The sequence below is a fragment of the Crassostrea angulata genome, chromosome 2 (genome assembly GCF_025612915.1).
Source record: "Crassostrea angulata isolate pt1a10 chromosome 2, ASM2561291v2, whole genome shotgun sequence".
Lineage (NCBI taxonomy): Eukaryota > Metazoa > Mollusca > Bivalvia > Ostreida > Ostreidae > Magallana > Magallana angulata.
In genome coordinates, this window is record NC_069112.1 from 72,880,636 (window position 1) to 72,893,042 (window position 12,407).

The 12,407-nt window shown below is 32.0% G+C and overlaps 1 pseudogene; it reads left to right on the forward strand.

Annotated features, from left to right (window-relative positions):
- Positions 1–975: 975 nt before the first annotated feature.
- LOC128174841 (angiopoietin-2-like) lies at positions 976–8,271 on the forward strand (annotated as a pseudogene).
- Positions 8,272–12,407: the final 4,136 nt, after the last annotated feature.

The following is a 12,407-nucleotide window of genomic DNA, read 5'->3' on the forward strand; positions in this document are numbered from 1 at the left end:
CTGTAGGTAACGTTTTACATGTAGGGGATTGTTCGGAAATTATTGAGACAACACTTATATCTAATTTTGTAAGTGACGAATTTGTGTGAAAATTAGTACAAACATTGAGGAAACTATCCTATAATTAATTATATAATTATTAATATGAAAAATTAAGATAATGAAAAATAATTTTATATTTTGTTTACTACGAAAGATAAACAAACATGTCTGTGGTCGGGTAAGTTGCAGGCATAAACTCAGTGATTAAAAAAATCTTGTTAATCTACTTTTTAGTGTTTTTAGTTTTATTAATGCTTTAGTTCAAATACAGATGTGATTCAAATATATGAACTAAGCAATATAAATCTGACAGAGAAGTACCACCTGATGTATTGAAAGGTCTGGAAAGGAAGGGAAAGAAAAGACAGAAATTGAAATCAAACTGTTTAAGATTCACGTTTGAAGAAGCTCTTTATCTATCTCCACTGCATTTCAATGTCGTATTATAAAGTAATTCAATGAAATTGACACGTCTACAAATTACTTTTGCATGATATCTTCCCAGAAGTTTGATCAAAGACTAATTTCTGTTTTAAACTAATTAAAAATTGATCAAGTTTTAAGACGTTGAGATAAAACGCATAATGAAAAAAATGATTGCATCTATTTCAATAAACAATTAAAATTCCAATTACGAAACATGTGAATTAATAGAATAAAACATGAAGACGAAGGTAAAACCTTGCATAACACTGCGCGTTAAATAGCAATGCTATGCTTGTATTGAAACCGTTCTCGAAGTAAACTGTAGGTAATCCTCAACTACCTTAAGAGAATATACAATCATCTTTGGATGTATATATAGATATCTAAATATAAAAGAAAAAAACATATGGATGAAATGAATCTATAGTGTGGTGTGGTTTGCGCCTACAACCTAAATACAATTGTTGATAGGTAAAACCATGGATAAAATATATTAATTGACAAACAATGTTTCCTAACTCAATGAAAGAGCGAATGTTAAATGCGAACCCCAATACTTGCTTGCTTTACTTGGTAAGTCTGTGTTCCGGTATTTCCTATACGGTTGTTCCCGGTGAGAAGTACTTTAGTCCCGTTGTCAAGATGTTTGAGACCATAGGACAACAGCAGTGTGTCCGGAAATGTAGACACAGACCCAAGCTATGTCGGGGAGTTAACTACCGGAAACACAGAACTGCTTTGTGAAGTCGTGTCAGCCTTCAACGAAACAGAACTAAATACTGACTACGTTAGGATTGAACTCGGTCAGGTAAGGACTCATTTGTTGAATTTAACTCGTTAACCAATCAAGCAAAAATTATATATATTACAGGTTTCTTGTTTACAAAATAGCAATATTGCTATACCTAGCGTATATTTCTCAATGATAAAAATACGGCTACATATTTTTTGAATTGATAACTGTTCATTTCAGAATGAATTTTGAGATAGATAATGTGCTTGAATATGGTGTTCTTTTTTCAAAACATGATGATTTTAATGAATCGCAGGTATAACAGGTTCGCAATCCCCAAGTTCATTATTCTATATTAAAAATTCTAATTCTGAAAACCAACATTTATTGGCGGCGACTTTATTTCGCGATTTACTTCCAATAAACTGGTTCGCGACGACTAATGGTCAAGATATGAAGCCTTATCCAGACCCATATTTTGTTATAACAACCATACGATAAAGACTGGTTTACGGCGAGAAATATCAAAAAAAGCAAAACAATTCTCTTACGCGAATAATAGTTGGTTTACAGTAATTTGCAACCCTTTTGCATTAAATTCCGTAAGTTGTGAGATTGTTTTGTCTTCAGGAAACTGTTAACTCTGAATGCCTGTCTTGTTCCATTGATGAGCTTTGTGTAATGTTATATTGTTCAAGATGTTTTGCAATGTTGGCAGGTAACCTTACACATGAAAGGACTGCAAACGAAAGGAATGTCTAGACGCCTAACTAAACGTTATTTTTTTTTAAATTGTCTAATTAATGTCATTTTTTATAATAATGAACAAATTTAAGTATATTTTCATTAAATATAAATGATTTGGTCAAACAAAGAGAAATAACTTTGTATTTTGGGTTAAAATAGCTCATTGTACAAAAACGGAAAACGGAAATGTGGAACAAAAATTCCTTTTGAGGGATTTTATCAGCCGCTGAATAATATTTTCGTCACTCATAGAAACCAATTTCAATGAAAATCTTTTAGACCCCCCGAAAGCAAAACTTTTGTTTTTAGAGGGTAATGCAGTGACAGGTCCGAAAGACTGCACCGATATATACAGATGGCGGTGGATGGACGGTAGTATATGAAGTTATTGCATTAAATGTATCATTCATGATAGACAACTTACTCAAAGTATAATTTTAAAGTTGTTATGCTAGAATTATAATTATCCAAAAGTACAACGATAAATAGAGATAACCAACATAACAGAAGATGGTTTGCCTTATATTAACACCTATTTCCTATCAGGTTTTCCAAAGGCGACACGATGGATCCGAGGATTTCAACCGAACATGGATAGAATATAAGAATGGTTTTGGAAATGTATCATCTGAGTTTTGGCTTGGTATTTATATGTTTTCTTGCTCTTTCTTTTCAAATGCATCAGCACTTTTTGCTATTATTTGATTTAGAATTAATGCCCGACAGCTTGCTATTCGGAGATTGTATAAAGATATCATCGACGATGACTTGATAATATTGAAGGTAACGACAAAATCCACCATCTTCTAACTCAGGGGACGTATGAAATGCGAATGGATATGAAAGACTTCTCTAAGGGAGAACATCATGTCAAGTACAGCAGTTTTTACGTTGGGAACGAATTCACCAATTACACTGTGACCTTATCGGGGTTCTCAGGGGATGTTGGTGAGATTTACAAATGTCCGTAGTACCACTCTTATCATAAATGCACATAAGTTTTACTGTATAAATTGATTCTAATTTAAGCAAATGTTATTCAATGACTTTTCTTTTTGCAATCACGTCTTTGTTTCGATTAAGAGATATGGTATACAGCTTCTAGTATTCAATTTACTGTACTGATAAAAACAGTGGTTTTGGTAGGTTGAAAAGAAATTTATAACTTCCATTTCATATAAAATATAGAATGTTTTGCAGATGCTTAATTTTTTCTTTTTTGGCTTTGTGTTTTAAACGAGTCAACATAGTAATTGTGATTTACTGCGTGATGTTTATCGTTCCTTCTTTATAGTTTGTTGTACTGATGTTAAATGTTTTTTGTAGATGACTGTTTCACAGGTAATGTAATGCCAATAGACACCATGATTTTTTCAACATTGGATCAGGACAATGACGTAGCCGGCGATAACTGTGCGGAACTCTACGTGTCGGGATGGTGGCACAAACACTGCAACTGTGCCAACCCTAATGGTCTCTACCTGTCCGGGGAGACAGCTATATACGGTAAAGGGAAAATATATAAACCGTGGCTGGGGGCATTCTATTCATTGAGGTTTACCGAGTTAAAGGTCAGACGGGTGGTCTGGTCGTCACATATTTAAGAATGACATTTGAAATGTGGGATGTCTGTTTATACCAGATGTAATGTACAAGTCTAGAAGCAACTCTTAATGAAATAATTATAATAAAGAATGTATAAAAAAAATAATAAAGAAATATTTAAATGTTGCAGCAGCAAATGTTGACCGGTATGAGTCAAGTTTATGTTTTCTATTAACACCAAGATTAAATGATTCGTTATTTGTTGATTCATCTGCCGATATATTTAAACATTGTTAAATTAAAAATTCATAAAATGTGCGTAATAGTTTTTTAAATACATATACAAATCACCTTTAAAAAAGTTTTTGTTTCATTTTTGTGATTTAACTTAGGTACATGCATTTAAACAACCAGCTTAAATAAAGCATTATATTTTACCTCTCGCTAAATTGTAAGAAAATCATTGGCGCATGCAGTCACGTGGAGACCATATATATCTCATACATAGTCAGTACGAAATATTTCACCCCTTGAGCATCATGACGTCATTCTTAGAATATTACGATGTCAGGATTCGTATTCAAATTGAAACCTGCAATGTTGTCCAAAAAATCATGATTTTCATTGTTTTAATTTACTTTTTGTCATTAAAACAAAGGTAGTAATTAAGATGAAATTGATACATGGCTTGAAATTTTATAGTTAATAAATGATCAGTTAATCTCACATATTGAAATAATTTAATTCCGATTGTAAAGCCTCATTTGATTGGCTAAACAAATTAATATATATCGTATAACATAACTTGCCTACGTCACAATAAGACGTGCGAGCGAAACGAATTAATCCGCTTGACGTTACGTTTAAATTTTGAACAAATTAACATAATTTGACTAATTAATGGGCCTTATTATCTAATTTAAATTGTAGAAAATTAAATTCTAAGGAATGAATTTAATTTCTACCTATGTTTCAGGAGTATAACATAACTTGGAGCAGTTTACGCTTTTTTTTATAAACTGCTTCGCGGTTTATAAAGCGTAAACTGCCCCAAGTTATGTTATATCGTATAACATAGGTAGAAATTGAATTCATTCCTTAATTAACTGACACTTTATAAACCAATTAAGTCAACTATAAACCATGTAACTATTACTATCGGGTTACAATAATTAGAAATTGGTTTGCGATCAATTTTTTCTCTTTCTATCTTTAGCCGTTTATCTAATCCTAATTGAACGTTATCTTGTCAACATTTTCTAATATTTGTAATTGAAACCAATTAAAAATATACTTTTTAGTGTTTTTAGTTTCACTAATGTTTAGTTCAAATACGGGTGTGATGCAAATATATTTACCAAGCAATAGAAATCTGACAGAAAGGTTCTACCTGATGTATTGAAAGATCTGGAAAGGAAGGGATAGAAAGGGAAGACACTGAAATAAAACTGTTTAAGATCTATGTTTCAAGAAGTTCTTTATTCTATCTCCACTGCATTTCAATGTCATTTAATAAAGTATTTCAATTAAATTGACACGTCTACAAATTACTTCTTCCTAGTAATTTTGATCAAAGACTATTTTTTGTTTTAAACTAATTGATCAAGTTGTGGGACGTTAAGATAATACGCAGAAAGATTGCATCTTATTCAATAAACAATTAAACTTTCAATTACGTTTTAAATTAAGAGAATAAAACATAAAGCTGTAAGATAAAACCCTGCATGACACTGCGCAAGTTAAATAGCAGTGTTATGCTCGTTTTGAAACAGTTCTCAAAGTGAACTGTAAGAAATTCTCAACAATCTTAAAAGAATATACAATCATCTTTGTACGTTTATATAGATATCTAAATATAAAGAAAAACACGAGTGGATGAAATTAATTTATAGTGTGTTTACACCTGCGATCTAAAAACAATTGTTGATAGATAAAACCAGGGATAAAACATATTGATTGACAAACAATGTCTCCTAACTCAATGAAAGAGCGACTGTTCATTGCAAACACCATCACTTGCTTGCTTTACTTGGCAAGTCTGTGTTCCTGTTTTTCCTATACGGTTGTTCCCGGTGAGAGGTATGGTGGTCCCGTTGCCAAAGTGTTTGAGACCATTGGACAACAGCAGTGTGTCCGGGAATGTAAACACAGACCAAAACTATGTCAGGGAGTCAACTATCGGAAACAGGAACTGTTGTGTGAAATCATGTCAGCCATCAACGAAACAGAACAAAAACCTGATTATGTTAGAATCAAGCTGAATCAGGTAATCCTTTTTTCTTTCTAAAAAAAAATTCATATTCTTCTCCCTTTAAATCACTTTCTTTTTTTTCTTTTTTTCTGTCTACGTATACTTTTTTGTGTCTCATTTAAAAGATTAATTGATTTTTGTTGCAAGTCATACTATTAACTTTTAATTTTTTTATGTCCATCGATCAGTTTCATATTTACTAGGAACAACCATTAAACCTCCGCTTACATGTTATTTAAGATATTGTATAAATGGATCAGCAATTTAAGTATAGATTTGAAACACAATATACTCAAAGTTTTATTGAAACAGAAAAAATATATATTGTAAAAGCACGTAAAACCGACATAAACAAAATTTTGATATGTGTATTTACTTGTATGGCGCATACAAATGGCATAACATTAGAAAAAAAAATAACTTGGTCTTTTCTTTTTAAACTAGTACCATATTGTTAGTTGTTTTAAATAAAAAAAAAAAATACAAGTCACACAAGCTGTATTCCTATCTGTTTGGATAGGACAGCACATATTTTTCAGAATAACACTTCACTTTTTAACCAAAGAAATATATTTACTCAAATCGTATAGGATGGTTTTCTGACAGACATTTCTTTAATCAACCACATGTAACTATTTCTTAGACTGGCAATACTTCAACTGACTGTATGTCATGCTCCAATGAAGATCTTTGTGTGACTCTTACCAGTCAAAAAGTCCGTTGTATCCGAGGTTGGTAATTTTTGGCAAGCGAAAAAAATATTCTATCTATTCTTGACAAGTTTGAATTGAATTGTTCTTTAACATTTTTAATCATCAACCATTATAAACGTTATTATTTGACATGTTTATGAATTTGGTGTTTAAAAATGTGACCTTAAAATAATAATTGGGCTACTTTTTTATTTGATTATAAGACATTTAGTTTCTATCATTTAACATCCAACGAGTATATTTCTTGACAGGGAAATATATTTGAAATACATAAATGTTAAATCTTTGAAATTTGAAATCAATAACGTTCCTTAGCTTAAAATTGAAGCTGCATTCATTGCCCCAATTTGTTAAACATGTATGTGATGTATTCATTGAATCTGCATTCACTTCCGAAATTTATTAAACTTTAATGTGATGTATTCGTATTTTAAAGAAATACTTTGGCGAATAAAATAAGTCTACATTACTAATGTACATAGATAACTAATTATTTTTCTCAATAGAAAAAGTTGATCCTACCGACTGCACTTCACTACATGAACAAGATAATAATTCCCCGAGTGGAATACACAGAGTGAGGATACCAATCCTAGGTTTTGTGGATGTGTTCTGTGATATGGAGGGGGATGGACGGTATCTATTAAAGTCAAACGCTGTAATAAACCTCTCTCTCTCTCTTCTTTTTTCTCCTATCTGTATCTCTTTATCTTTTTCTCCCTCTCCATTTCTCACTCCATTGTCTCAAATTTTCAATTTTTAAACACAACCGTACCTACCCGAATTTAGGACGGACAGAACTCTCTGCAACTCTAGACAGTTGAAAATTACGCCAGACGAAAATAACTCTGTATAAAGTGCAAGAAGTCGTTGTTTTAAGGTTTTTCAAAGGCGACATGATGGTACTGAGGACTTCGTGAGGACTTGGATGGAGTACAAGAACGGATTTGGAGATTTAACCTTAGAGTTTTGGTTTGGTACTTGTCTTATATGTCATTTTTTGTGTCAAGATTTCTGAACTTTTCACGGTGGTTTTAATTAATTGCTTTATGATGGTCGAAAAGTGAGCTTAATTATGTATTGTATTCGTGGATATTTATTATATATAATTGTACGTACAATATGGTTGAATAAGTGCAATAGTTTTATTTGTCAGGTAATGACAAACTACACTATCTGCTGAGTCAGGGGACGTATGAGTTGAGGATGGACATGGAGGACTTTGACGACCAGACACGTTACGTCAAGGACAGCAATTTTAACGTGGGAAACGAATCAACTAAATACATCGCCATTGTTTCGGGGTACTCTGGGAACGTTGGTAGGATTCTGATTTTTGAACCCAAATTCATCTCAAAAATTTTTGATTATTGTTTAATATTTTTTTTACTATCATCTGATGGTATGTATATTAATCTTGATTGTTATTTTTCGTGGATAATTTTTATATGAATTATCGTAAAAATTTTGTTTTTCACAAACTCCTTAATTTAAACTTAGCTGTGCTTTTAGTGTTAAACTTGTTTAACTGGGTAATAATGAACTTTGTAGATGACTGCTTCACGGGGGAACTAAAACCAATCAACAACATGATGTTTTCCACTTGGGATTACGACAATGATGTCGCTTTAAGTCACTGTGCAGAACTGTACAAATCTGGCTGGTGGCATGGCAACTTCCACTGTGCCAACCCAAATGGCCTTTACCTGAGGGGAGAAAACACAGCGACAGCTCAAGGGATAACATATGAATCCTGGCGGTCTCAGGATTATTCACTGAAGTACGTCCATCTTATGGTTAGAAGGACTGATTAGCAAACAACGATACATTACTGTTGAAATTGCACTAGTTTTTGCACTCCTATTATTGATATTTTACAGATGCTTTTGCATGACTTAGATTGTAAGTTATTGAATTATGCCTTTACGTGTATTTTATTTGCATACAGATAAATACGATTATATAATCATTATTATTATATATTATTATTTACACTTATAGTTCTATCCCTATTAAATGTCATTTTCATATGCAATATAAGACAAATGAATAATACAATGTGGAATAGTATGTCTGTGGAGGAGCGATGCTCGTAGCTTTAGAAGAAAGCTTTTCCTGCGAATTTACATCCTCACGAACGTATTTACCAGCATTTGTTTAATGTTTATTAAAATTATCGTAATCTTGCTACCAACAAAACTAAGTCTCAACGAAAAAGGACAAATTTTGCTACCCACGAACATTGACCCCAACGAATAAAAAATTATTTCACAGTATTAAGGTTTCCAGGCCCCGCCGTCACCAACTTTTCTCAAGTCAATACCCAGCCTCAAATCTGAGGTTTGACCTCAAATTTATGCACTTTTCTTTAAAGAGTTTGAGTTGATGAATGAGTTGAGGGATTTGAAAATTTTGGTGACGGTGGAGCCAGATACAAAGTAGTCTATCTATATATGATAGACATTAACAACAAAAAGTTTGTCGCACTTTGTTCTCTCACTAAGATACGTTTGTTATGGCATAGTATTTTTTAAACCGCCATTGTAAATTTCAAACCTTGGTAGTGTTTATAAGGAAAGATATGTCTTTCCTGTTCTTTAAATTAAGCCTCTTTCTACTGATTTATACAAATAAGTATAAATCAAAATCTATTATTATATTATATTACGGCATGTGGTGATAACGAACTGTGTTCAAAATCAAAAGTATAAAGGAAAAAAAATACAAATCAGGACCAGGGGAAACACGGACTTCTAAAAAAAAGGGGGGAGGGGTAGGATCAGTTGTCATGAAGGAGTAAGCATCCTCTGCTGACAGGCCATACCCACCGTGTGCTCTTTGTCGTAATCAAGGGAAAAATGGAAAAGTCCATAAACAATTAGGTCATTAAAAATGGTCCAACAAAATATGAATAATGTTAGTCAGCATGCAGCCAAGTGGAAGATTGCATTTGTTGTATCAACCATAGGACTAACAAAACGACTTTAATCGGAACTGCTAAAGCTTGCCTTACCTTATACAAAATTTTCAATAAAAAATCTCTAAATTATATTTCATTGTGTTTCTGTTTGGTGCTATTGCTGCACTTTGAGACTTATCATTTATCTTACCATGAAATATATAATTGGCTACAGATACAATTATAACATTAGCTAAAGAAAAAGAATATTTCTCACAAGGTCGATAAAATGCATTAACAAAAATAAAAATGATTGAATAATTGATTCAGAAAACGTTTGAATGCTGTATAGATCGCACATTGTCATACAGATAAAATATCTATACAAACTCAAAACCCCTAAGAAAAAAAAGTTCAAAAACATGGACTGCTTCTCTTTTTTACTTTAAGGAACAAAATAAACAATAAGCATTGCTAATTTGAAAACAATGTCATAAAAAGATAGTTTTATGACCATTTTCGTTGATTTATACTAATAAATTAAACATGTGTCATGTGTAAAATGATGTACTTTGTTATTTTTTATTGTCAACAGAAAAGCCCACTCTGCTATTTTTAGGTAACTCAACTTAATTTTTGAATCTTAAAAAATCTGCGGATTATTTCCATTTTATTTATACCAGAATAACAAAATTTAAAATTCATAAACACTTTGTTGTTGAAAACAACACCTTTAACTTTTTTTTGTCAAACATAAAGCAAGGTACATATTTCTGGTAATCAAAACAATACAAATAAATTTGATACATGACATCACTAATTATCTCATCTTTTCATTTTAGCAATCATGTAGCATTTCCTTACTTGTGATCATTTTAAATAGCAAACTGATGTTCTTTGCTATTAGATGGTTTTGATAACGAAAAGGAAGACTCTAAAATGGTAATATGTGTACATCATTTCGCAAAGGATACGCGAAAACGCCTAAATATAAACGGTTCTCTTATACCAGCATAATTTCATTTTCATTAACATTAAATATTCAGCTTAAAAGCAAGATCAAGTAGAATATCTGCTTTTTATTCATTTTCATAAGGGATTTAATCCTTAAAGTAACTATAGTAATACCTTAAAAGAGTTTTATTTGAACATGTCATAAACACAAAACATTATCTTAGAAGCTTGTAATCAAGTCTTGGAAATTCTTCAAATGAAATATTAGTGATTAAAATATTTAATTCGTTATTGACGAAAAACTACAACGCTAACCAATACATTTCTATGGAGGATTGCACTCTCTCTTGCTCTAATGAAGATATGTGTGTGACTCTAACCAGTAATAAAGTTCGTTGTATCAAAGGTGAGTAGCCTTTTTTTTTTACAAAAACGTTAAGACAATCCAAACTTCAATCAGGAACTTGTAATAAAATATTGATATTACTCTCATGGGCAAAAATCCCAAACTTTCATTTTCTTTTAAAATTCTTAGATTTAATAGAAATGCGTATAATGAATGCACAATTTCAGTTGTTAATTTTGTAATCTTAAAATAGTCATCATTTATGCAACCGAGGATTAACTACACGTTTAGAAATTGCATCTATCCGTGTCTGACTGTAAGAAACGAATAAACAGTCTTTGTTCAAATAATCTATATGTAAATAATCATTTGAGATGTTAGAAAGATCAATCATGGAAACTTGCTTAAGCTAAGCTCATCTTTATCAAAAATTAAACTAACAGCGGTTACCCCAGTCTCTTTAACATTCATGATATCTTTTTCTTATTTTAATGGATGCCACGGAAGAAAGTTAAAAGAATAGTTGATTAATATGAATAAATAATGGTTTACACTCGTTATCAAGAGATAACGGTGATCCAACCGACTGCACCTCACTGCTCTACAAGGACGACGGGTCACCAAGTAGAATATACCGAGTAAAGATCTAAGTCCTAGAATATGTGGTAGTGTCCTGTGATATGTAGACAGCTGGTTGGGGATGGACGGTATTTTAAAAAAATGAAATATATATGATAGCAGACAAGATATCTGTATGTCTGTCAATCTGTCTGTATCTCTGCCTCTTTGTCTCTCCGTCCGTCTCTCTCTCTCTCTCTCTCTCTCATTCTTTCTCTGTAGATAATGATGACATTAAAGAGTGTTTCTAAGGTTTTTCAAAGACGAAAGGTGAAAGCTCAAAGCTGAAAGCTCAAGTAAGCTCTTCTAATCGCTGGTTGTTGTTTTTTGTTTTTTTTGGCGTCCGTCTGTCAATTCGTCTGTCCGTCTGTCTGTACTTTTGTTACATTTGTTACTTCTTCGCAAGAACCACTGGGCCGGTTTTAGACAATCTTTGCACAAAATATCCGTAGGAAAAGGGGATTCAAGTTTTGTTCGAATAAAAGGCCATGCATTCTTTCATAGGGAGATAACGATATTAAAAAAATTGTTGTTATCTATAAAATATCTTCTTTTAAAACTGGCCAGAAAAACTGTCACTTGTGTGGATATTTCTGCAGTGAGTGTAGATTTAAATCTGTCCAAATTATGTTCCCCGGGGGTAGAGTTGAGCCACAATGTAGGGATCGTCGATTTTGTACATAGGAATATATAGAGAACAATGTTTAAAAACTTCTTCTAAAAAATAAATGACCTGAAAAGGTGTTACTAATGACAAAGCATCATCAGGTAGTGTAGGATCCAGTTTGATCAAATATGGGGGTCAAGTTTTACATAGGAATATGTAGAGAAATGTCTTTTTTCGAAAATCAATTAACCACAAAAGCTGTAATTTGTATGGAAGCATTTATAGATAATGTCGAATATATATAGAAATTAAGAATATAAGGAAGAAACCATAATCTGGGGATGGGACGTTTGAGTTTTTCCATAGGAAATAAACTTGATCATTTTTAAAAATAGCAATTATATGCAAGCACATTTTTTGATTCTGAATTTTATAGACGTGGCCCTGGATAATTAGTTGGCCACACAAAGGAATCAAAGTTTGATGTAGGTTTGTATCTTTATAAACAGTTGTTATCTTTATAAAC